Below are 23,669 nucleotides of genomic sequence, written 5' to 3' on the forward strand. Positions count from 1 at the left end.
CAAAAAGTGCTAATTTTAGACACAGTTCCGAAACGAAATGTACCTAAGCACTTCGCAAATTACTTCAAAATACATGGTACAGTTCTTGAAATGGAAAATGCCAACAGCGTACGAATAAGCTACAAGGACGGCCGAGGAAAGGATAAAATTGACACATTTTCCATAACAAGAGTCAAACCCTTCTTCGAAGAAAAGGAGAAAATACAAGAAGAAAATTATAACATCGACGAAATGTCTGCAGAACAGTCAGAAACCGAAGAGACAGAAGTCAAAGGGACATAATTCCACAGAAAGTCAAATGGGAAAGAACGTTGTCATTCCATCGTCATCGTCGCGATTAGTCAAAGAGGAAGAAAAGCGACGCTACAAAACAAGCAGTCCAATCGAAGCATCCATGTTTAATTAAAATCTAAATGCATTTATTTTGTTAAATCTTATCAAAATATACAGGAACTGTCCTCTTCAAAAATATAATTTCGTGATAACCACGCCAAACTGTCATTCGTTGAATAAACTGGTTTCTTTTCATGAAGATTGCAACACTCGCCTCCTCGACTTGGAAGAGAGCGATATCAACAAAACACATACATCTCCTATTACAGCGGCCAAGGAACGACGTAGTGTGACGTCATCTTGCAAGTGACATCAAACGAACAACAAACAACTAGCAGAAGTGACAGAGGTTTCGCATGTAAGCAGTTTCTCCAAAACTCATATCATTTGCATTCGACGATTACAGCGAAACACGATTATGCAAGAAACTAATATAATATAGAAATTAGAACAATACGAGAATAACGAGCATTACGATATTTAGTGTAAATTCTCTACAACAATATACATACGTATTATGCAGAGTATACACTCCTGTTATATTTTAAATGGAATAGTGCACAAGTTATATTTATATACAGTATGTATGAATTTACGCTCGCAATAATAATAATTCACTTATGTGAAGTTTAATGATGCTAGGGACAGGTTTTATCTTCATAGATAGCCATTTAAGTATAGTGCGCACTTGAGCGTATCTGATATCCCTTAGTACACAATTTCTGGAATTCTGGTAATTCCATATATATAACGAATTCCTCATAATAAATATGAGTGAGATCAGTAAATGAATTAATTTTCATAAAGATTGATAATTCTTGTGTTTCATTGCAATAATAATCATAATAAAAATAATGCACTGCCCTTCGAAACTGCGTCATATACAGCGACAGCGATATCTTTAATAATTGTAGGAACTATCTTATTTTTATTAATTACGGCATGTTTTGTTCGTAAAATTAAATCCTGTTTTTGTTGTCGTCCCCTTGCACAACAAACAACCAGTCGACAAAAACCTACCCCTCAAGCTCGCGGTATAAATGTCACAAATGAAGAACAAATAATTCCTGTAAGAATAGCACAAAATAGACATATCAGACCATCAACAGCACCACCCCCTATTCCTTCTTCTTCCAAAGCGCTGGCTAAACAATCTTGTATCGATATCCCATCACATCACTTTGACAGTATCTGTTAAGGCACATCACCAATGACTTGCACTTAGCCAATGGATTAGACACCCTGTCCAGCAGGCAGACAGTGAACTTCTAAAGCCGCCCTACAATTGGCTGAGTACATGTCGATTGGGGTATGTCCAATATCTACTACATTCCTATTCTTATTTTCTCTTTCTCCTTCATTTCAATGGCTCAGACCACCTCTAACAGGTACCTACAACACCAGAGCATCGTCCAAGATCGACGGAGGAAAACCCGAGGACCAACGCCGCCAAATTGTCTTCCACCTTCTACAGAATGCAACTCCAGATTTAAATCCAATTTCGGAGCAAACCCTCCCCCCCTCCAGATTTGATGGACGATGGACTTGCCGTATTGGAGAATAGAAAGATGAAAGACAAGTCAAGAAGAATGTTCCCGGAGGCTACACTTTGTTTGGACAGGATAAAGAAGGAACAGCATTCATTGAATGTGTGTCTATTACATTCAAATTGATTCTTCTAAGACAGGACAATGCATCCAAGAAGAACCTTCGGTCCCAGTTGCGGAAGTTGGAAAAGAAGTGTAAGACGTTTCTCACCTAGGACAACATGTGATTCTCCCACTGTGATCTGATTCCCAGCTTACAACACCTTAGTATAGCAGGCAAGTATTTCACGAACTTGGAAATCCTTCGCAGCAGGACCGATTAGTAGCATTACATGTTCCAAATACCAATTCACCAGAGCATCCCAGCTGCCCAGGATGTCATCAATCATTACAAGTTGCAACAAGGTGTGAAAATGCAGAAGTTCGAGGAACTGGAAAAGCCAAGTTCACCCCTTCAATCCCTAGTGAAGTCCCAATAGACTACATAAAGTACAGGAACTAGGTTCGTTTCAATTGTGCTACGAAGTCAGATACATTTCTATGCATGGACAAGCGTGAACAGTCCAGAACACGGGAAATCGAAATGATACTGATCTGCAATCATTGCGTGAATTCTTTTAGAAGAAACTGGTACTTTCAAAATGATAAAACAAAGTGATTAAGTGAAAATAAACACAATGATACGAAATAATGTCGTATTGAACCCTTAAGGTTTGAACACAATGTGTTTAAACAGTGAATATTCTCTAAGTGATTACATAGTGTAATTATGGCGTACAGTGTAAACTATGCCTTATCAAAAGTGAATATTATTTCATTCAGATTTGTAAACTTTGGTTCAAGGATTTGACTATTTGGGTATTATAGTGTTTAGTGCATCATGATTTACGTTTTCATTGTCGACGCAAAGAACACCAGTGATAACGTAATATTAAAATAATCAATTTAAGGGACAGAAACATCGTAAAACAAACAAACAAACAAAAAAACAACTATTGCGTTGGTAATGGTTGTGGTGATGTATTATAATCAGCTATCCTAATTTCATATTCATATGTATAGTTAATCAACTTACTGCTCTTTGGTTCTTAATGGTATTTAGTTGTTTATGCATTATTTATGCATACTAATAAGTACTATGGATGGGTACTGGTAAAATTTTTCTGCTTACCAGGCTTGATAGTTTCTTGATGTCCTTCTATATCGTTTTAAAGGAATTGCTAACATGTATGAACCAATAAATGATACACTCAGACAAGCGACCATCGGAGATGACGCTTCTTGACAGGGGGGTATGTTGACTTGTAGGTAAAATATTAGAAGGTGTACTTGAAAACGAAACATTACGGAGACAGGATGTTCTCGTCGGTTTGGAATGCAGACCTTACAAATTCCATTACTTGCCTCGTCCGTGGAAAGGTACCAGCCTGACAGACGGATATGAATCGACAGGTATTGGAATTTGTATAGCGAAGCAACCGAATCGATCTGAGAAGATCGGAAGGGAATTTCGTAATCAGTATTGGATTTGGTTTTGGTGAGTGAACATCGAGGAAGACAGCGCAGGTATGTACCTGGAGGATGGAGGCGTCTCTCCGAACATAGAATGGTCTGAGCCTTGTTACTAAACCTCTCGCTAGTACCTTTTCTTACTTACACCCCGGTAATAAAATAATGAAATAAGGGAAGGAGGAAACAATAGTAATCTCTCTGTTTCGTTTCTCGTGGAATATTTCTGAAAAAAGCGGGGGCGTAGAGTAAAGTTCGCACAAGAATTGAGTCAAAAGTTTATTAGCTTTAACCTCAAACAAGAGTGATTAATGTCTCAATTAACAACAAACATGAGAAGCAATTTATCATATACATTCCCACTTTAACTCTCATAAAAATATTCCAATTATAGGTTCAACAAATCTTTTTTTTTTTTTTGGTCTACAATCTGCCATTTGACATATTAAAAAAATATATTACAAAAATCCCAACGGTAATAAGAATGTGAACGTAATTTCAATTAAATCTTCCAAATTGTACACATCATAAATCTTTTAGTATTACAAGGTCAAATCCAAACAATTGGTGGATCACGATCCTCTTTTTTCTGTATTATCTTACAATAAGTTATACAACCTTTCTTTCTTTACTTTGATGCTCCCATTACTTTATTTTCGTTAGTGCCACCCTCGCATTAACTAGTTTAGTATTTAAATATTCGCGAGAAAGAATTATAATTTTGCCTCGTGTACGCCTTGCTTAATTTAACGTTACATAAACATCGTAAGTTTCTTTTTTATGTTGCGACGAAATAGAAATGACAAGTCGTTGCTCAATAATTAGTTAATCTGTTAATTTGCAATTTCGAAATAGTTTATACTTTTCTGTCGTCCTTTTTCCACTTATTCAAACTTTTTGACTCGATCGTAAAAAGTACACGGATCTGTCACACTTCACGATTTCACACTTCGCAGAATAAAGGGGAGTTGAGACTGTACATACCTCCGTAATCTGGTCAAGAAACGTTCCACGGAGCAATCCAATTCTGCTACAGGCGCGTCAAATGGGATTCTGACTTCCCTCTCATTCTGCCATCATTGCACTGGGGTAAAACGTCTGGAAACGTCCATTAGCTTATTCCTCGGTCACAATCCTGTATACTGGTCCGTGCAGTTGACGACTGGGCTTATCAGACGGAACTCATGTAATGTTCTGCAACTCGAATCAAACGTGACTCCATTCACGCGTGTGAAGTTCGTCTCGAAAAATGCAGTTCTGCCGCATATTAGTATGTAAACGGCGAAATTTGAGAGAAGAAGCCACTTATTAGTACTTGGCGTTAAATACCGAGAGCATACCCAGTAAAGTTGCGTGCAGACAAAAAAAAAAAAGGTAAGTCTCGACCCGCGAGACAACTTGCAGACTTAAAGACGCCTCATGCTCTCTCTATCTCCCACTGGTGACGCGAGCCACACTGGCTGTTGCACGAAGCTCTGCGAAGTCGGAACTTGACTGGGCTTACCTGCTCGTGAAGCAAGCACCGAGCAAAAAGGTCAGTAGAGACCTCTAGCGGCGACTAGTATAACCAGCAAATGACAAAAGTGACGCAAGGCGTACGAAGAATGAGGAAGTGTGAGGCTTTTTCCACGCGAAATTATTACGTAATACTTTTTATTACGAATCGCGTGGGAAAAAACGTCACAACCGTCACCTTAGGTATCAGGTACATGCTGTAGAATGCACGAAGAGCAATAGATTTAGGATAGATGATATCGTCATGCAATGCGAGTTTCAGAAGGGAAGTCTCGCTTGTGAGATGGAATACTCCCATAGTGCTTCAGGTTCCCCAATGCTTTCGGGAAATCCTCGATCGTTGGGTTATTTAATTGCGAGAGGAAGACAAGCATGGAAACGCAGAGATGCCCACAGTTCACATCGCTGAAACCCTGGATGCGTTCGTCATTGTAGTAGAGGTTGAAACACAGATATTTTACCAACCCAGCAGGTGGCGTGCGTCCGAATGAATCGAAAACAAATTATTTGTTGTTGTTGGCTTTGAGGTAGCATATCCAATGTGTACCTGGATTTTCGTAACTGTCTAGGTTAACCACACCACACTCTTTTTTCTTCACAAAAGAAGGTAGAGAATCAGACATGAAAACGCCCCTGAAGTGCTTGACCCCCAACGATTCGATCAGAGATTCAATATCGAAGTTGGACAGGGGCTCTTCTTTTTTTAAAAACTTTTTCAAAGCTTCGAGGTTGTTCTTTCGCTTTTTGGTCACAGTTTGCCCCCTTCTTCTCCATAGCCAGGTTGTGGCGTTTCTGCTCTTCTAACTCGGCCTTGTTCTTTTTTGCATCGATCACGGTCTTGGCAATGGCGGCACTGCCTCCTGCCAAGCTGCCTACAGCACCCAAAGCTGCCAAGATAGCCGGGATGCTGAATATGAAACCTCCAGTCTTCTGCTGCTTTCGCGAACCTTGTAACCTCCTCAACTGAGGAATGCTAAGCAGCAATTTCATTCCATGACCTTTTGCCAAGCAGGAATGTTTCTTCTCGCGCTGCTTTTTGGTGAGCATTCCATCTAATGTTCCGAGAGACTTGAGGTTTGCGTAGGGTATTTGGTAAACGACCCCTTTGGGCTTCATGGTGATAGTATGTTATTTATATATCGTGAGAGGGTAAGGCTTTGCACCCCTAATGCAATGAAGTGATGATAGGTTGGTTATACAAGTTGCTTTTTTCCACAAGGGTTATTTAGTTACAATCCCCACCCTAATTTTTTTTGTGTGTTCATGGCGATGGTAGTACCCAATGCAGCAACCCGTTCACCTAGCGAGGCATCTCTGCTGACGATTCTCCCGGAAGCTGCATGCTCCAACTTCCTGTCGGCATCGTGACGTGCGTCGAGATCTGTGTGTGTGTTGTAAGCAATGTCGTGGTCCTTGCATGCAGCATCCAGGGGATTCACACCCTTGTCTGCTCTCTCCAGTCGCTGTTCGAGTTTGGTACCGGAGCCGCAGTACTGGTAACCTGGCAGGTGCATCTCGAAGGGTAGCTTGTTGATAATATCGTTCACGAGACCTCGACCCTCGGCTACATTCCAGAATTTGGGACGCAGGGTGTTGATTATTTTGATAAGATAACCTATACCTTTGTTGTCGTTGACAATGAAGTTGGCAAGCTTGGTGCTAATTATGTCCATGATGCCCACCTCGTTGTGGAAGTTGCGATTGCCTCCATTTTCTTAGCCTGCGATAACCAGCAATCGATCCACAAGCTTCCTTACGTCGTCTACCCAAACAAACTCCTTGGGCAAGGTATTGTAGAGTTTGACACCGCTGCCAGTCTTGAGCTGGGTCCATATTGGCTTGATGAGGTTCCTGTACTTTTCTCCACTGCTAGATTTCACGCGATTCTGTGTTGCATCGTTGTTTTGGTACAGTGCGTCCGTCATGATCAAAATTTCTGTGTAACTTTGATAATCCTCGTCTGTATAATCTTTAGGTTGCTTCTTAGTGATAAGTTCCCACACTCCCACGGTGCCGGGATACCTAGTCCAGCTGTTCTTCTCGCCCAAATAAATTTTACATCGTCGCCCTCGAACGTGACTTTTGACTTTCCAATCTTCCAAACCACACCCTCGTTATGTTCCATGGTCGGGTACAATCCGAATACCTCGTCTTTTTCGAATTTCCCGGTGCTTAGGTAATCCCTCGCCAACGTACGCAGCTCAACTAGCTTGTCCGAAGAGGTACTGCCTAGGGCCTGACGTCTCGGAGCCGGAGCAAGTTCGAACGGAGTAGTGTGAATGCTGGATATCGTTGTGGGTATGGTATAATTTCGAGCGGTGAGTGGCACAAGCTCGTTGATTAACTCTTTGTTTTGCTCGGTAACATCTTTGATTTCTTTACCAAGTCCACTGATGGCATCGATGATAGGTTGGTCCTGACGCTTTTTCTCTTCGTAAATTCCACGATTCTCGGATTTCCAACCCTTAAACCGTTTTGCCAGGTAGCTACGCAGCTTCAGGTTGTCGTCTGCAAGTTTGCGTTTCATTTTTTTTGTATGTAGTTATTTATAATAGGTCAAGACGTTTCTTGTAACGTTGCAACGTTTAGAAAATTATTAATTTTTTTCAGTATTTTCCGTTATTGGGTTTCCTCGTCATGTCTATTGTGACAAATCCGAAATCATCTTGGTTCCAACATCCGTACGTTGTAGTCGCATCCATCCTATCATGCTTGATGCGATAGATGTTCTTGCCAGAGGAAACCTTGGCCTCCCCTTTGTTCTCGGGATTCATGTCGAACTTAAGTTTGTCGGAGATGGGGAACCGGTAATAATTCAAGTTGTTGTTGAATACATAGAAAGTTTTGCCCACATCCTCGTCGTACTGGGTCAGGATGCTATTCAAGTGTATAATTAACAGACCGTTAAGTTTAGATAGCATGGAAGGCAGGAGTTTGTTGAAGCTCGATGACGTAGGGTGGACGGGCACTTCCATAGCTTGCTTCCTGAAGCCAAACAGGTTCATAGGCATGGTTATTTTATAGAAACATTTCTAGCTGTAAGATTAAAATTTGCCAGTGAGGAATTCCATCGTTCAGCTACTTAAAAACCAGGAAGTACATTGTATAACTTCCGCCGTCCAAGGCCCCTACCTATTGTTCAATTCTCATTCTGTCAACATTGTTAGCACGCAGAATGACGAAATTGTAGTTTCTAGATGTCCACAGAAAAATAATTTCCAAATACGATAACAGTCGCTTTTCGATACCAAAAGAACTAATTGCTACCATACAATAAGTATATATTTACAATTAATAGCAAAATATTAATATTTATTTAACAATATCTATGAATTTGCTTCGAACGAAAACATGTTATAGAAACATTTCCAGCCGTAAGTTCAAAATTTGGCCCCCTCTTTCCCCCCCAAATCGCATTACATACATACATACATGTGGAGGACCCGTGGCGTTACAAGAGCCCTACCTCCCAATATTGCTTAAGAGGTTTGGTTAGCATGCAATAGATCAGTATGCTAGAAAAAATAGAGGGGGAAAGGGGGAAAAAGGGGGCATTAACACTGCACCACCATCACTATTGCCAGTTAGCGTCATTAATTCTTTTTCATTTTACTGCATACTTATCATCTTAGAAGGATACGCTATCAACTCCTATTTGTAGGTTAGCCTCGCCACTGAAATATCATATAGCAAAATGTTTAAAAAACAAAAGGTTTGTGAAGCAACTAGTCAGTGTTGCCAACTCCTATTTGTAGGTTAGCTTCGCCTGTAAAATATCATATTGTGAAATTTTCTTGACGCGGGTTGGCAACACTGAGACTCACTTGGAGTTGCTCAAGCGGGCAACTATATCTCACTAGTATCATGTTGCCAACTCCTATTTGTAGGTTAGTTTCGCCTGTAAAATATCATATGGTGAAATTTTTCTGAATTGGCAACACTGTGGCTCACTTGGTGTTGGAGAAACAGGCGTTTAGTTGCCGTGAAAATTGCACTAAAATATCGTTGAACACTATAAAATCCAAAAAAAACTCGTCATAAAAGGCTCTAGTCTATGAATGAAGTTTATTTGAGTTGGATTCCAGATTATTGACGCATATTCTAGTTTTGACCGTACGAGGGAATAGTAAAGTATTTTCACTTGTTCTATTTTCGTGAAGTCGTGGCTTGATCGGATTATAAAACCTAAGTTTCTGAAAGCGTCGTTAGTAACAGTTTCAATATGCTTATCAAATTTGAGCTTGGTGTCGAATGTCACTCCGAGATCTTTAATTTCATTTTTGCGCGTGATTTGTACATTTTTAATACGGTATGGAAACACACAAGATGCTTTGCGTTTTGTGTAAGTGACTACGCTGCATTTTGTTGGGTTAAGATCCAACTTGTTGCCTTCACACCAAGACATCACTCTGTCTACATCTTCCTGCAGCTTTAAACAGTCTTCAGAGGTAGTTATTTCGTGGAAAAGCTTAAGATCGTCGGCGAAAAGCAAGTTTTGAGAATTGTGTATGCAATTGGGTAAGTCGTTGATAAGTAATAAAAACAAAAGCGGTCCAAGATTGGACCCTTGGGGAACACCAGAATATGGTGTGAAGGGGCGACTTTTGATTTTCCTGTATATTACAGTTTGCGTTCGATCGGCTAAATATGAAGCAAAGAAATTTAAAGTATTAAGTGAAATATTGAATGAAGGAATTTTCTGTAGTAATATATCATGATCAATTTTGTCAAATGCCTTAGTAAAATCGGTGTATATTGCATCGACTTGTCCTGTGTTATCTAGTACATTGCATGCGTAATGGGTAAAGTTAGCTAAGTTTGTTACGGTAGACCTCTTTGGAGTAAATCCATGCTGATAAGGAGAGATAACTGGATTGACGTGTGCTAACATCCTCTTGTAAATGATTTGTTCAAATATTTTAACAAGACTAGAAAGGATTGCTATCGGTCTATAATTTTCTAAGCTTGATCTTTGGTGAGACTTGGGGATAGGACAGACGGACGATGTTTTCCATCTTGTAGGAAAAGTATTGGTATCGAGGGAAAGGTTAAACATTTGCAGCAAGGGATATTTTAAAATATCGCAACATCCTTTTACTATATATGGTGACATGTTGTCAGGGCCGGTCGTTGATTTGGATTTCAAATTCTTTATGGCAGCTTCTACTTCGCTTACGCGAATGTTACGCAAAGTGAAAATATCAAGTTGTTCGTTAGCAATTTCTATTTTCGTATTATTTACGTCATATTTAGCTCTTTCGGCTGCGTACACAGAATGAAAGTAAGTTGCAAAGGCATCCGCGATGTCATTTTCGTCTGTCAATATGTCTGCGCCGACTTTAATAGCTTCGCAGTTTTGATGGGACTTTTTACTTTTGATATAGGACCAGAATCGAGAAGGGTCCACACTTATCTGGTCTTCAGACTGTTTTATGTAATTAGTGTAAGCTACAGTTATGTCTTTCTTAACCTGTGCGCGAAGCTGAAGAGATTTTTCTCGATGATATTCTTTGTTTGTAATACTTTTCTTCCATCTTAACCTATGGTAAGCTTTAACTTTAATTCTTTTCACTATAGCAGGCGTAAACCAGCAAAGATATACTGAGTTCTGTAGTTTTTTAAGGGGAATGCATTGATCAAATATGCCATACATTAATCTGTAGAAAATATCGGCAGCTTCATTTACGTTAACGGCGCTATTTACTGCCGTCCAATCCGTTTCTGAAACTAAACTGAAGAGTTTTGAATAGTCGGCTTTCTTAAAGTTGTATGTGGAAATGTTTTGGTTTGACTTTTTATTTGATTTTACGGAAAGGAATTGGATCTCAGTTATTATTGAGGGGTGATGTGTGTCTTCCGGTAGGAGAGGGTGCAACTCTCTGCTTACATCTATATTACTAACATTCGTTAATATAAGGTCAAGTAACCTATTGTTTCCATTTTGAATATTATTTACGTTTCTGAGAGCATGGTAAGACATAAAAAGTTGTAGATCTTGACACACTGGCGTAGTACTTAATAAATCAGCGTCCACACTTGTAATTTCAGGTAAACTAAAGTCACCACAGAATAGTATTTTATCACCTGGCTTAGTATGGGCAGAGCGTATAGAAGAGAAAGTGTGCGCACTTCGGTTTCTTCCCGTAAGCCAAGTGAATAGAGCGGTGCCCCACCGAAACACTGTCAGCACCTCGCTTACGACGAGCGTCTTCTGCTTGCAGTGCGGCCGCGCTTTATATAGAGCGTTGTGTTTTGTTGTGTTAGAATAACATTTTGTACTTTTATTAATGACAACGTTGTTACGTTATTCAGTTTAGTGTCGTTAGATTTGTGATTGATCCGTTGTGACTAGTTTGTGTTGTGTTCAACGCATTATTATTTTGTTTGAGACAGCAGCGAGCGAAAACTACAAGATGCCTACGTGTTTCGTACACGGCTGTAGATCTGCATATGACCGCTGTTCTTCAGGTAGTAGACATTTTTTTAGGCCACCTAAAGACAGAAATGGTTTCTCAAAATTGGAGAGTGCCATCCCTAGAAAAGATATAAAAACTAAGTCATAATTTCTATGTGTGTGATATTCATTTTTCCACTGACCTTTTAGTGACAGTGGATTCGTTCATAGTGGATGGCGAAACAGTAGAAATTCCACGACAAAGGTGGAAATTAAAACCATAAGCAGTTCCTCATATATTTCCTAATCTGCCCAAATACCTCTCTAAGACAGTTACGAAGCGAAAATCTCCCATGAAAAGGCAATCCTTGCGGACAGATGATAATGAAGTAAGTACTCGTCGCAATGTATCATTACGCTTATCAGTACAGAATGATTTGCTTGACACTGCGGATGCTAGCAATACAAGAGCATTGCTAAAGAAAAAACTTAAGAATCAGAAACGCAATTTAATTAGAACACAGAATAAACTAAAGGTCGCACAGGCTAAAATAAATTTGCTTGAAAAAGGCGTTAAAGATGCTAAATTAAAGACAACGGTCACACAGTCAAAACAGTTCGCTTCTCTTAGCAAAAATCAAAAAAATGTAATTGATACTATCTTAAAGAAATGCCAACTGAAAAGTAAGACAGGAATGAGATACAGTTCTGAGTTTATACTGGATTCTCTTCTTTTAAAAATTAATTCCCCAAAGGGGCATAGACACTGTTTACATCACGATTTGCTACCTTTCCCTTCTGAAGCTCACTTGAGAAAATTGGTGAAGGGTCTTAAATGTCCTTATGGCGTAAATTCCCATGCCATCGACCCTATAACACATTTTTTTTGTGAAAAGAATGAGAATGACCGTAGTGGAATGCTGATTTTTGATGAAGTTAAACTTAGGGAAGCAATTCAGTTTAACTCGAATTCCTTAAAAATAGACGGCTTTGTTGATTTGGGAAATCTTACTCCAGACGAAAGCAAGAATCAATTAGCAAATCATGCTCTAGTTTTTATGATTGTTCCTTTTCTGTATAATTGGATTCAACCCATAGCAGTATATGCTAGCAGGAATGCCACCCCTAGTGACATTCTCACAAAAATACTTATCCAGGTTATCATACACTTGGAAAAAGCAGGGGTCAGAATTATTGGTTTTACATCTGACTGTAGCCAATCTAACAAAAAGTTATGGAAATGCTTAGTAATTTCCGGAAACAGAAACAATCTTAAGTGCTCTAAACCCAATCCAGCTGACTCTAGTAGAAAGCTTTGGGCATTTTCAGACGCACCACATATATTTAAATGCATAAGGAATAACTTCCATGATAAAGTGCACGTGTACTATAATGGTGATATTGTTGATTATTCATTTTACAGAAAAGTGTATGAACATGATTCATCCTGAATTTTCCGGTATGAAAGCTTGCTACAAAGTGAGCTCTGCACATTTGGATCCTAATTCATTCCAACGAATGAATGTAAGACTCGCACTGCAGCTGTTCAGCAGATCTGTGGCTAATGGAATAAAATTTTATTGGAGTATTAATGCAGAGGGGTTAGAAGGCAGTGAAACAACGGAAAATTTCACAAGGGACCTAAACTGCCTGGTTGACGCATTAAATTCATTCATTCCTGCACAGGCACTATATAAAGGATCAGAAGCACATACAACTTTAATAAAATGGAATGCTGTCCTTAGAGATAATCGAAATTCCTTCGCTTCAGAAAAAACGCTAGAATCCTTAAGTGTGACTTTAGAAAGTACTTTAGAAGTGTCCGAATATTTGTGGAAGAACAATTACAAGTACGTTTTGACAGGAAAATTTAATCAAGATCCCCTAGAACACCATTTTGGTATATTGCGGTCGTTCACTTGTGATGATCATCCCTCCACTGTGGATTTTCTGCACTTACATATGCTGCAATCAATTTACGTACCAGCAAAGCTTGCTTTATTTTCGGGCGGAAACTGTGAATACAGGACTGAATCTCCTCTGACGTGTTTTGTTAATCAAATGCGAACTCTGGCAAGAGCAACCGAAAATAAAAATCTTTCGGTGAAGAAGCAAACTGAAAATAAAATAAGGGAAAAGATTTCCATTGTTGAAGATGAAAATCAAATACCGGACTGGGAAAACAACATAACCGAACTTAAATGAACCAATTTTTGGTAAAGAATACTTGGTGTATCGTTTGGCAGGATATATAGTGCGGTATATTTCAAAAGTGACTGATTGTAAACTGTGTACAACTTTTCTGCACGGGGAACCAACTAATGTACCTGCCTCACTTACGCTAATCCAAGACTATGGTTCGGGCGACGGCTGTAAATACCTTACCTATGCATCGAAAAGTGTTTATGATGTGCTGTTACGAGTGGAAGAAGTTGTTGCAGAAAAATTATCATGTGCTAATAGTTTATGGGGTGATATATTTTTTGAGTGTTTGGACAATTTAAATATAATTGCTGTAAAAACTTCGCAATTAGCATGCTGTGAAGATCTGTGCTGCGTACGCTACCTAAACTCGTATTTCACTATCTGAAATGTCGATTTTTCTTCCGCACCAAGGAGATAAGAAAGGAATTAAGTGCCTCGAAGACAGCAAAATCATCTCGGAAATTCTCCAAACTATCCAGCTGCTGAGCTCTTCTCCAAACGTAAGTAACATGCATTTTTGTTTCTTATGTAGTTAGTTATGTAAGCAACGCGAGCATCTTCCGCGCCGTCTCAAACGTCACCACTGCCATCTAGGCGGTGGACCACGGCAACTCAGGGAGTGCTCACACTATTCCTTCTAAACGCTCTGGTATGGGTTTCAACAAAGTCGTAAAATGTGTCATATAATGCCTTAGTTGATTTGGGGGGGAAGTACACAACGCCAATATAGAGAGGAAATTTCTTGTTAAGCAATACTAAGATGGAGTCAGGCTGTTGCATCGGTTCTCCCACCAAAAAGGACGAATGGTCGTTTTTTACAGCCACAAGTGCACCACCTCCACTCACTTTGCCGCTAAGGTCACGGCTTCGATCACATCTGTACACAGTGTACCGGGAATCAAAGTATTCGGAACTCAGGGGAGACGACGTTAGCCACGTTTCATTAACACACACTACGTCTAGATTGCGGCTCAGTACGTTCTCATAAGAAGGCCTACTCTTGTTTCTCAAACTGCGAACATTTTGATAATAGAACGTCAAATAGTTATGAGCATTACTTGCTTGTGAATGTGTAGAGATAACGTCACTTTCTAATCTTACCTCACTACGTAGTTACACGACGTCTTCCTTCTCCGGATTCCACAGATCCTACCTGCTTTCCTGGTTCCTGGCAGTCGGGGTCCTTTGGGAACGCCTCGGGTGTTGGTGACCGTTTACATTTCTGGGAGGGGGAGGCTTCGATGTGCTGCTCGTTGTCTCCGTCGCGGGCTTCAAACTTCCGTTCCGCATGGATGATTTTGTTTTGGGGTGGTTGGTCACCTCGCTGTAGGATTTTCTATTTCTGTACCCTGGTTCTTGAGGGGGTCGGGAGGAGGAGACGGGGAGTTCAGCGCCGGCCGGCGCCTTCGACGTCGACGGTTCCTTGGGCGATCGAAGGGTGTGGGTGGATGGATGATCGGAGCGTAGAGGTTCCTTCACTCCACTAGAAGAAAAATACACTTCGCTACACTCCACAGTAGGTGAAGCATTTGGATTCACTTCTGTGTTTTGGTGCACCTCTTCTGTGGTCACAGGCGGCAGTCCGTTAGCATCCAGATCGCTCAACGTATATATTTTACCCTTGATGTAAAGTTTGTCGTACCTCATTGTTGCATGGAGATTGTTTTCTCTGGCTCCTTCCATGTATTTCCACAACTCGCTGCGGATATCGCGAACACGTCTCGAGTAGTCGCCGGAGACGCGGATACCAGTTCCACGAAAGGAGCGCGCACGAGCAAGAACGGTTTCTTTTAATTTGTAATTTGAAAACTTTACAATGATGGGTCTGTTGTGTCCCGATCCCAGTCTGTGCGCCCTTGCTATGTCGTAGTCAGACGTGTCGATCTCCAGAATGTTCCACAAAGCGTCTCTCACGAGCCGCGCAGGACAGTCCCAAGATTCTCCGGACGTTTCACTAAAACCGCGGAAAATTAAATTGTCCCTTCTTGACCGGTTTTCCAAGTCATCCAATTCAAGTTCGCAGAACTGTAGTTTAGTTTTCAACTCCGCATTTTCGTTTTTGAGGCAATTTATTTCTGTTATTAGCCGCTTAATATCGCTCTGGGCCATTGCTGTTGTTTCAGTCACCTTGTCTAGCTTGTTGTCAATAGAATCCAATTTTGTCGCAATGTCCTCCATTGTATAAGGTCCAGGATTTTGCTCGACACCAGAGATAATCAAGGCAATCGCAATAACAATGTCCACGAAAAACATGCTGGTTGTATTTGAGCTGTTCCACACGTTCATCACTACCACCAACCACTTCTTAGCTCCTGCATTCCTCAATCCTATGGCACAACGCCACTGCACAAGAGAATTATCCATCATACACTAAGGGAGCTTTCAGACCAAAGCAACAAGCGACAGGCGACAAGCCGCATGGGGAGTTTGCACCGAAGTTACGATCAACACGAGCCTCTTCCGTATATAGGCAAATATTCACCCCATAGTATGCACTACCAACTAACAGACCGAGGCTACACTATGCACGATATTAAGTTTCAGCGATCAAGAACACGAACACCTTGTCGTGTTACTTCGGTTCGGGAGGTCACATTTACTGAGGGTTCGTTTCCATGCGGTTGCTTGTCGCTTCTCGCCCCTTGAGGGAGCGTTCAGAACGAAGTGACAAGCGACATGGTTCACATGTGACACAGGCAACTTCAGTTTATTAGCAAGGATTCACAGTCCGAGACAACATGACGCACGGTATTCAGAAAACGCACACCGTGGCGGCATGAGACGCCGTGCAAGCCTGCGTTCGATCGGTGGAATCCCCAAGCGACACAAGGGTTTCTCACCGAAGTGACAAGCGACACAAGCTTCTTTAGTCTCTAAGCAGGCTTTCCACACGCATGCGCTACTAACGGACAGAGGCGACACGATGCACTACATTAGAAAACGGTCAAATCCGAGCGACACGAAAGCGACAAGCGACGCGTCCCGCTCGTCATGTTGCTTCGGTTCTGAAGGTTATATTTATTACTGAGGGTTCATTTCCAAGTGGCAGACGTCACTTCTTGCCCCTTGCATGTAGCTTTTTACTCCTTTGACTTCAGGCAATATAGATTCTTTACGTCAACGCAGAGTATCTAACTATATTGGCCTATTACCAGGTTTTTGGTGCGAAATCTTTAGTTTGCAAACAGTACTGAGGATGGAGCTGTTGATTTTGAGAAGAGGGGTCGCAATGAATGAACTGTTTGTGCTGGCGAGAAGAGGAAGAGGACCTACACTAAACAATGGCAGTGGCTACCTCCACATCGTTTGGTGCAAGGATGAATGGAAGGAATAATCATTTTCGTATGGTTTACAATATTTTTCATAAATTTTCCATTCAAAGAAATTATCGAGAATACTTCTCTCTCACAATATTTTCATACAGATAGATAGATATCTGAATCGGTATTTTAGCAAAGTACTTCTATCTGGAGTACTATTACAGCTTAAAATTACTAAGCTTGAATACATTGAAAAATGGAAGTACGTAATACTGGATTTCGGAAGAGTATAAAAACTAAATAAGATAGCCTTTTTTATGTAATAGACGCTGATTTGGGTTTCCAAAGAATATCCTTTACTCCGAGTAAATAAATATTCGCAACTGATTAATTATTTTGTTTGTATTTTTTCGAGACTTTCGAGACGAGACGAGACTTTTTACGAGCCGTCTCGTCCCGTCCCGTGTCTCGTCTCGAAAACGAGACGAGACAGGTGGTCAGTCTCGTCTCGTCTCGAATTTTGAAACGCTTGTCCAGTCTCGTGTCTCGTATCGTTTTCGAGACGGAACACGAGACGAGACGAGACATGTCTCGTCTCGTGGGCAACACTAGAAGCTGCACAACAAAGGTAGCGCCACAAGTAGGACGATTCGTTGTAACTTTTAATCTCTGGAAAGCGCGAGAGGGAACGTTCTTGAATAAGAGAAGGAGTCGAACTACTGGCAAAATTAACGAATCGTTTTATCTGCGGAACGTTCTAGAATATAATGAATATATAAATATGCGGCTTCAATTTACCTGTTGATCTGTACAACAGAATCGGTTAATGAGACTTCAGAGTATGACAATTCATAGTCGATTAGTAATCAGTCAGTGTCCATTGGTTGCTTTATGAGATGTAGTGATTCGAAAATGAAAAGGACTAAATACCGTAAAGTAACAAAGTCTACTATTCGGGTCCAAAGCTGAAGACATTGACAACAGCGGAACTTCCGGAGCCTCAGTGTATTGCTAGTTCAGGTCGAAGGCCGAAGAGATCGAAGATCTCTCTCTCTCTAAAGTTAATATTTCAGCGGTTTATTAAAAATAAATAAGCTCCACAGATCAACTGAAAATCAAAGTTTTGAGTGATGAATTAGTTGTGCCCGAACAAAATTTCATGTATGCAGTCCGAGAATTTCATGTCTTAAAATAAATACTTTTGTTTAAGCCTATATTGGGTTCGCACTCGCACAAATACTTAACTACCATGAAGGGACAGCCGAAAATTTTATGAATGTCGAGAAGAGAAAGCAAGAAGATGTTGCATACAGGGTAGGATTCATAAGTAATGAGCCTCACTTTATACTGACGCGTGCGCACCCTGCAGCGCACTCCGCTTGACATGAACGGTGGTTGTGGGTGTTGGCTTCGCAGCGCAACGCGTGTCAGTTGGCTCCCAGCTTTCGGAGCGGTAGCATCGGCCTTAACAGTAGCCCCTATACGGTGGTGCGTGACACGGCGATATGGAAAGTTCGTTAGAGCAACGCTACGCGATCAAATTTTGCGTCCGGTTGGGCAAGTCTTCTTCCGAAACGGTCACAATGCTTCAACAGGCGTTTGGGACTGAGTGTCTGTCCTCTTCTCAAGTCAAAAAGTGGTACAAGGCTTTTCGTGAGGGCCGGGAAGAGGTGACTGACGAACTCCGGTCTGGTCGCCCGTCATTGGCCCGAACTGACGTGAATGTGCAGCGAGTGCGTAATTTTTTTAATACGGACCGGCGTTTGAGTCTCTACCAAGTAGCAGAAGCCCTGAACTTATCGGAGACAACGGTGCTTACTACCAGGAAGTCCTGAAAAGGCTGAAAAGAAGCGTCGCGCGCAAGCGAAGGGACATCAAGGACAACTGGAAGCTTCACCACGATAACGCCCCCAACCACACCGCCTTCGTCGTCAACGACTACCTGGTCCGAGTCAACGTTCTTATGGTACCCCAGCGTCCCTACAGTCCGGACTTGTCGCCTCCTGACTTCTTCTTGTTTCCACGCTTAAAATCAGTGCTGAAAGGAAAACGTTTCGACTCCATCGAGGACATCAAAGCAAATGTCAAGGCAGCCCTTGCAGCCATCCTAGAACAGGACTTCGGGGATGCCTTTGAGTCATGGAAAAGCCGCCTACAGAAGTGCATTGATGCAGGACGTGCCTATTTTGAAGACTATTAGTCAGTTGTACCGATCCGATCAGCTCAATAAATATGTATTTTTGAACGAAGGCTTATTACTTTTGAATCCTACCCTGTATGTAGTTCATTTAGCGGAAATTGCAGGTACTACCAGGATCTGAATCAGGGCTCTGGCATACCATGCCATTGCTCAACCAAGTGAGCCACCGAGCCAGCCTTGACTTTGACTGATTTTGCGCTAAAATGTATACATAGTACATGTTCTGTGTATGTCAAATCGAAAGATGTTACCTGTTTAATTAACAAGCGCAGAAAATATAGGAGAAAGAAGAAAACTGTGGGGTATTCCCACCGGTTGAGGAGACATTTTACTTCTGTAGTCAACACGAGCTGCGGCTTCGAGGTGACGATGACAGTGGCCTACTAAAGGAGATTTCACACCGTGTCGCCTGAGGATTTCACAAGTCGAACGTTGGTTTGTGCGGCCTTTTGTGTAGCTACGGTGTGAAACGTTGCTGTTGATTGGTTCGTTCCATACGACATGTATCGCGTGTCCCTTCGGTCTGAAATCTTCCTAAGTCTTGAAGATGCAAGTCACAAGAATGGAAAATTAGGAATTTGTTAAGTTTAGGTGCGAAGGTAGGCGACAGCACCCTAAAGGATAATATCCAAACCTGCAAGAAGAACGCATCTTACTTATGTATCCAATACGAAATGATGAAAACTTCTGGTGAGTAGTGGTATTTGTACTATTACTAGGACGAGAAAGTATGAGGTATTTTGACTGAATAGAAATACTTAAAACTAGGGCAAAATGTCTATAAAATCTTATTTCTACTGCGTATAACCTACGATTTTTGTAAAAAAAGCTCCTGAGAAAGTACGACCCCCCCTCAGATTGATGTGGCTAAACTTACAAAAGTTGTATTTGCTAAATTGTTGTCTATAAATTTGTTAAAAATATGGCTTTTTTTCGACACTGTTTTGGCTACACTTAAAACTAAGTCAAAATGCTCATACAAGCCACACCTACCCACACCCACCTACACACACCTATACACACATATACTTACCCACACATACACATACAAGTCTACTTCTGGTCTACTTCTATTGCATCATGTTGTGCAACAAATTATTATTCAATACTATCCAAGTAGTATGATTTGTGCTACAACCAGGACCACTTACAGGTGTACAAATGATGAGCTCATATAATTAAACAGCCCGATTTGCCCACACTTAAAATTATGCCAAGATGCCCATATTCCCCAATTCTTCAAGTGTAATATGCTCTTAATTCTAAGAATTTTGAATCCTAGTGTACAAATGATGACCCCCCTCAGATTGATTTGCCTACACTTATAAAAGGCACTTCTGTGAGATTGTTGTCCATAAATTTGTTAAAAATATGCCCCTCTTGATATTTTTTTTGCCCACACCTAAAACTAGGCCAAACGTATTAACACACACCCACACCCACCCACACCCACCCACACACACACACACACACACACACACACACACATATACATATTTACTTCCGGTTTAAGTTCAATTGGACACCAGCCTCAATTTCTTTATCTAATATTAAAACAATGTAATTCTTCTAGAATTGCTCTGTGACTCTCTCATTTCTTACATCATAAACATATGATTTTTCACCTATGAGAATAACACTACATATGGTGTCATCAGGGAGTGTATCGTGGAATTCACAGATAATTTTAATGTTTGTCCTGTCATTAACCACAACTTGTTTCCTTTTGGAAGTGTTGATTACAAACATGGGTCTCTGTGCTTTGAATTCATCTGGTGTGTAATACATGTCAGTATTGCCAGTAGTGACCCTTTTGTATGCTGTAAATGCTTCATATAATTTAAGGAAATCATCCTTGGACATGTCTAAATTATAATTTTCTCTAGGAAATACCTCATTTCTGCCATTTTTAAGATATATGTTCTTGATGTTGCAGTTATCAAATCTACTTGAATTTTTTTCCTGATTATTGTGTCTTCCAGTCTGAAACAGAACCACCACAAAATCCGGCATGTCATATTGTATACTGGAGAATGAATTTGTAGCATCAAACTCATAATAAGTACCAGTGGCAGGCTTCTGTACACATTGATATGTATAAAATTGTAAAGGTACTTGTGGATTTTTTATTATATCTGCTTTGTATTTAAGAGCATAACTGGCTTCATATTCAACAACTGGGATTCTTAGCTCCATAGTCTGAATAATGCATTTGCCTTCATCAGGTAGGGTATTGGGCAGAGCTTCCCCTGTAGAGTTTAATGTGCTGTACCTCATCAAAGCATTATTATCATTGGCAGCTCTTCTAAATGTGATTCTTAAACCACCCTTCCACATAATATCTTTGTAATCTGAGAAGAATCCTGGCAACAGGCGCATGGGGAACAGCACTGTGTGGCTCTTGGATAATATTTTATCACCAGCCTCAAATCCACCTATTTTGTAGTATGATGCCTCGGTTTTGGATAATTTTAGTGTGGCCAAAGCTGTGGAGGTAATGCCGGGATAATCCACTCTGTTTATAACAACACCATGCTTTCTGATCTCAATTTCAGAGAACAGATGCGGCACAAAATTATCCACCAATCTTATATTTGAATTTGCCGGATAATCTGTTCCATCTAGCTTTACAACATCAAATTTGATGTATAGATCTGCTCTGTGGGGGTGTATAAAGCCATCCCCTACATCAAGATCAACCTCAATCTCTGTGTTGGGTTGATTTAAATTTGCAAATGTCCTCCTGTTTGGGGGGAATGATTGTAGCTCATAACTCTCAATATTTTCCATTTTTTTGTATGTATTTTTATTTAAATATTAATCTCTATGATTGCAGTTGTTGTGGCTCCAGCAAAATCAACTAATTCTTCTTTTTCATTAGTGACCATCAATTCAATGTTATCTATTCTATTATGGCACACAGGAAAATATAATGTTGGGGATGGAGTGTAGATGATGGGCTCCATAAATTCAGAATTAGGTTTAAATGTTGCAATGATGCCAGTTTGTTTGTGAGTGCCTATGCCATTTGATTTGGTGATCATACCCTCAGCCACATTACAGTGAATATTCAGAGTCTCTATGGCTAAGAATTTAGGTATATTAATAGCAGTGTGTTTGATGGCTGGTTCAAGTTTTGTGTTGTTCTCAAAGCCTAACAGCTCTCCTATAGTACCCAGATCCACTGTTTCTGTAGCAGATACAATCTCTGCTCTGCGAGTGACAGAATTTTGAGTTAATACTATACCTCTGGGTAATTGAGCATTTAAAGTGGACAGATTATATTGCCCTGGAGTGATGACAATTTTTTGATCCCCTACTGCAATTTTGTTGTTGTGGTGTGTAATATTAGGGATTAAGTACATGCCATAAAATGCTCTGAGAGCTATTGTTTTGGGATACACTATATCATCATGTAATTTGAGTTTCAATATTGAATTTTGGCTGGTGAGATGGAATACCCCCATGATGTTTTAAATACCACAAGGCTTTTTGAAAATTTTCAATTGATGGTTTATTTATTTGAGACATATATCTAAGAACAGATAAACACAAATGTCCACAATTAACATCTTTGAAGTTTTGAACACGGGCATTATTGTAATAAAGATTAGTTGATTTTAGATATTTTACTAAATTTTCAGGTGGAACACCTCCAAATGAATCAAACACAAATGCCTTATTGTTTAAATATTTAAGATAACAAATCCAGTGAGTGCCCTGATTTTTGTACTTATCCAAATTAACAATGCCACACTCTTTGTTGAGTGGTTGTTCTGGTAAAGAATCAGACATGTACACACCTCTAAAATTTTTGATGCCCAGTGGCTTGATTAAAGCTTCAATATCTTGGTTTGTAAGCGGCTCTTGTTTTTTTTAAACTTATTCATGGCTCTCTTAACACCTTTGCCTTGTTTCTCCATGGCCAGGTTATGGCGCTTCAATTCATCTAATTCTGCCCTATTCTTCTTGGCATCTATTACTGTTTTTGCTATGGCAGCTGATCCCCCAGCCAAGCTCCCAACAGCCCCGAGAGCTGCTAAGATGGCAGGGATAGTAAATATGACACCCCCCACATGTGATTTTTTTCTAGATTGCTGTAATTTTTTTAATTGGGGGGTACTAAGCAACAATTTCATACCATGGCCCTTGGCAATACAAGAGCTTTTTTTCTTGCGCTGCTTTTTGGTTAAAAGACTATCAATAGTTTTAAGAGATTTAAGACCTGCATAAGGTATTTGATACATAACACCCTTGGCCTTCATTCTAGGTTTATTATATATATATTCACAACCCCCACCCCAGTTTTTGTTTGGTGTTCATAGCTATGGTGGTTCCCAATGCTGCTATTCTCTCACTCAAAGAAGCATCTTTGCTTACAAATCTACCAAATGCAGCCTCTTCTAATTTCTTGTCTGCAACATGTCTCTTGTCAAGATCAGAATGTGTGTTGTATGCTATGTCATGGTCTCTACAAGCAGCATCTAGGGGATTAACACCAGGATCACCTCTGTTTAATCTATGGTCCAATTTTGTACCGGGACCACAATACTGATAGCCTGGAATATGTAGTTCAAATGGCAGCTTGTTTATAATGTCATTAACCAACACCCGACCCTCAGAAATATTCCAAAATTTAGGTGGTAGAGTATTAATAATTTTTATAAGATATCCAATCCCCTTAGTGTCATTCACTATAAAATTAG

The sequence above is a fragment of the Lepisma saccharinum genome, chromosome 4 (assembly GCF_977018435.1).
Source record: "Lepisma saccharinum chromosome 4, izLepSacc3.1, whole genome shotgun sequence".
NCBI lineage: Eukaryota > Metazoa > Arthropoda > Insecta > Zygentoma > Lepismatidae > Lepisma > Lepisma saccharinum.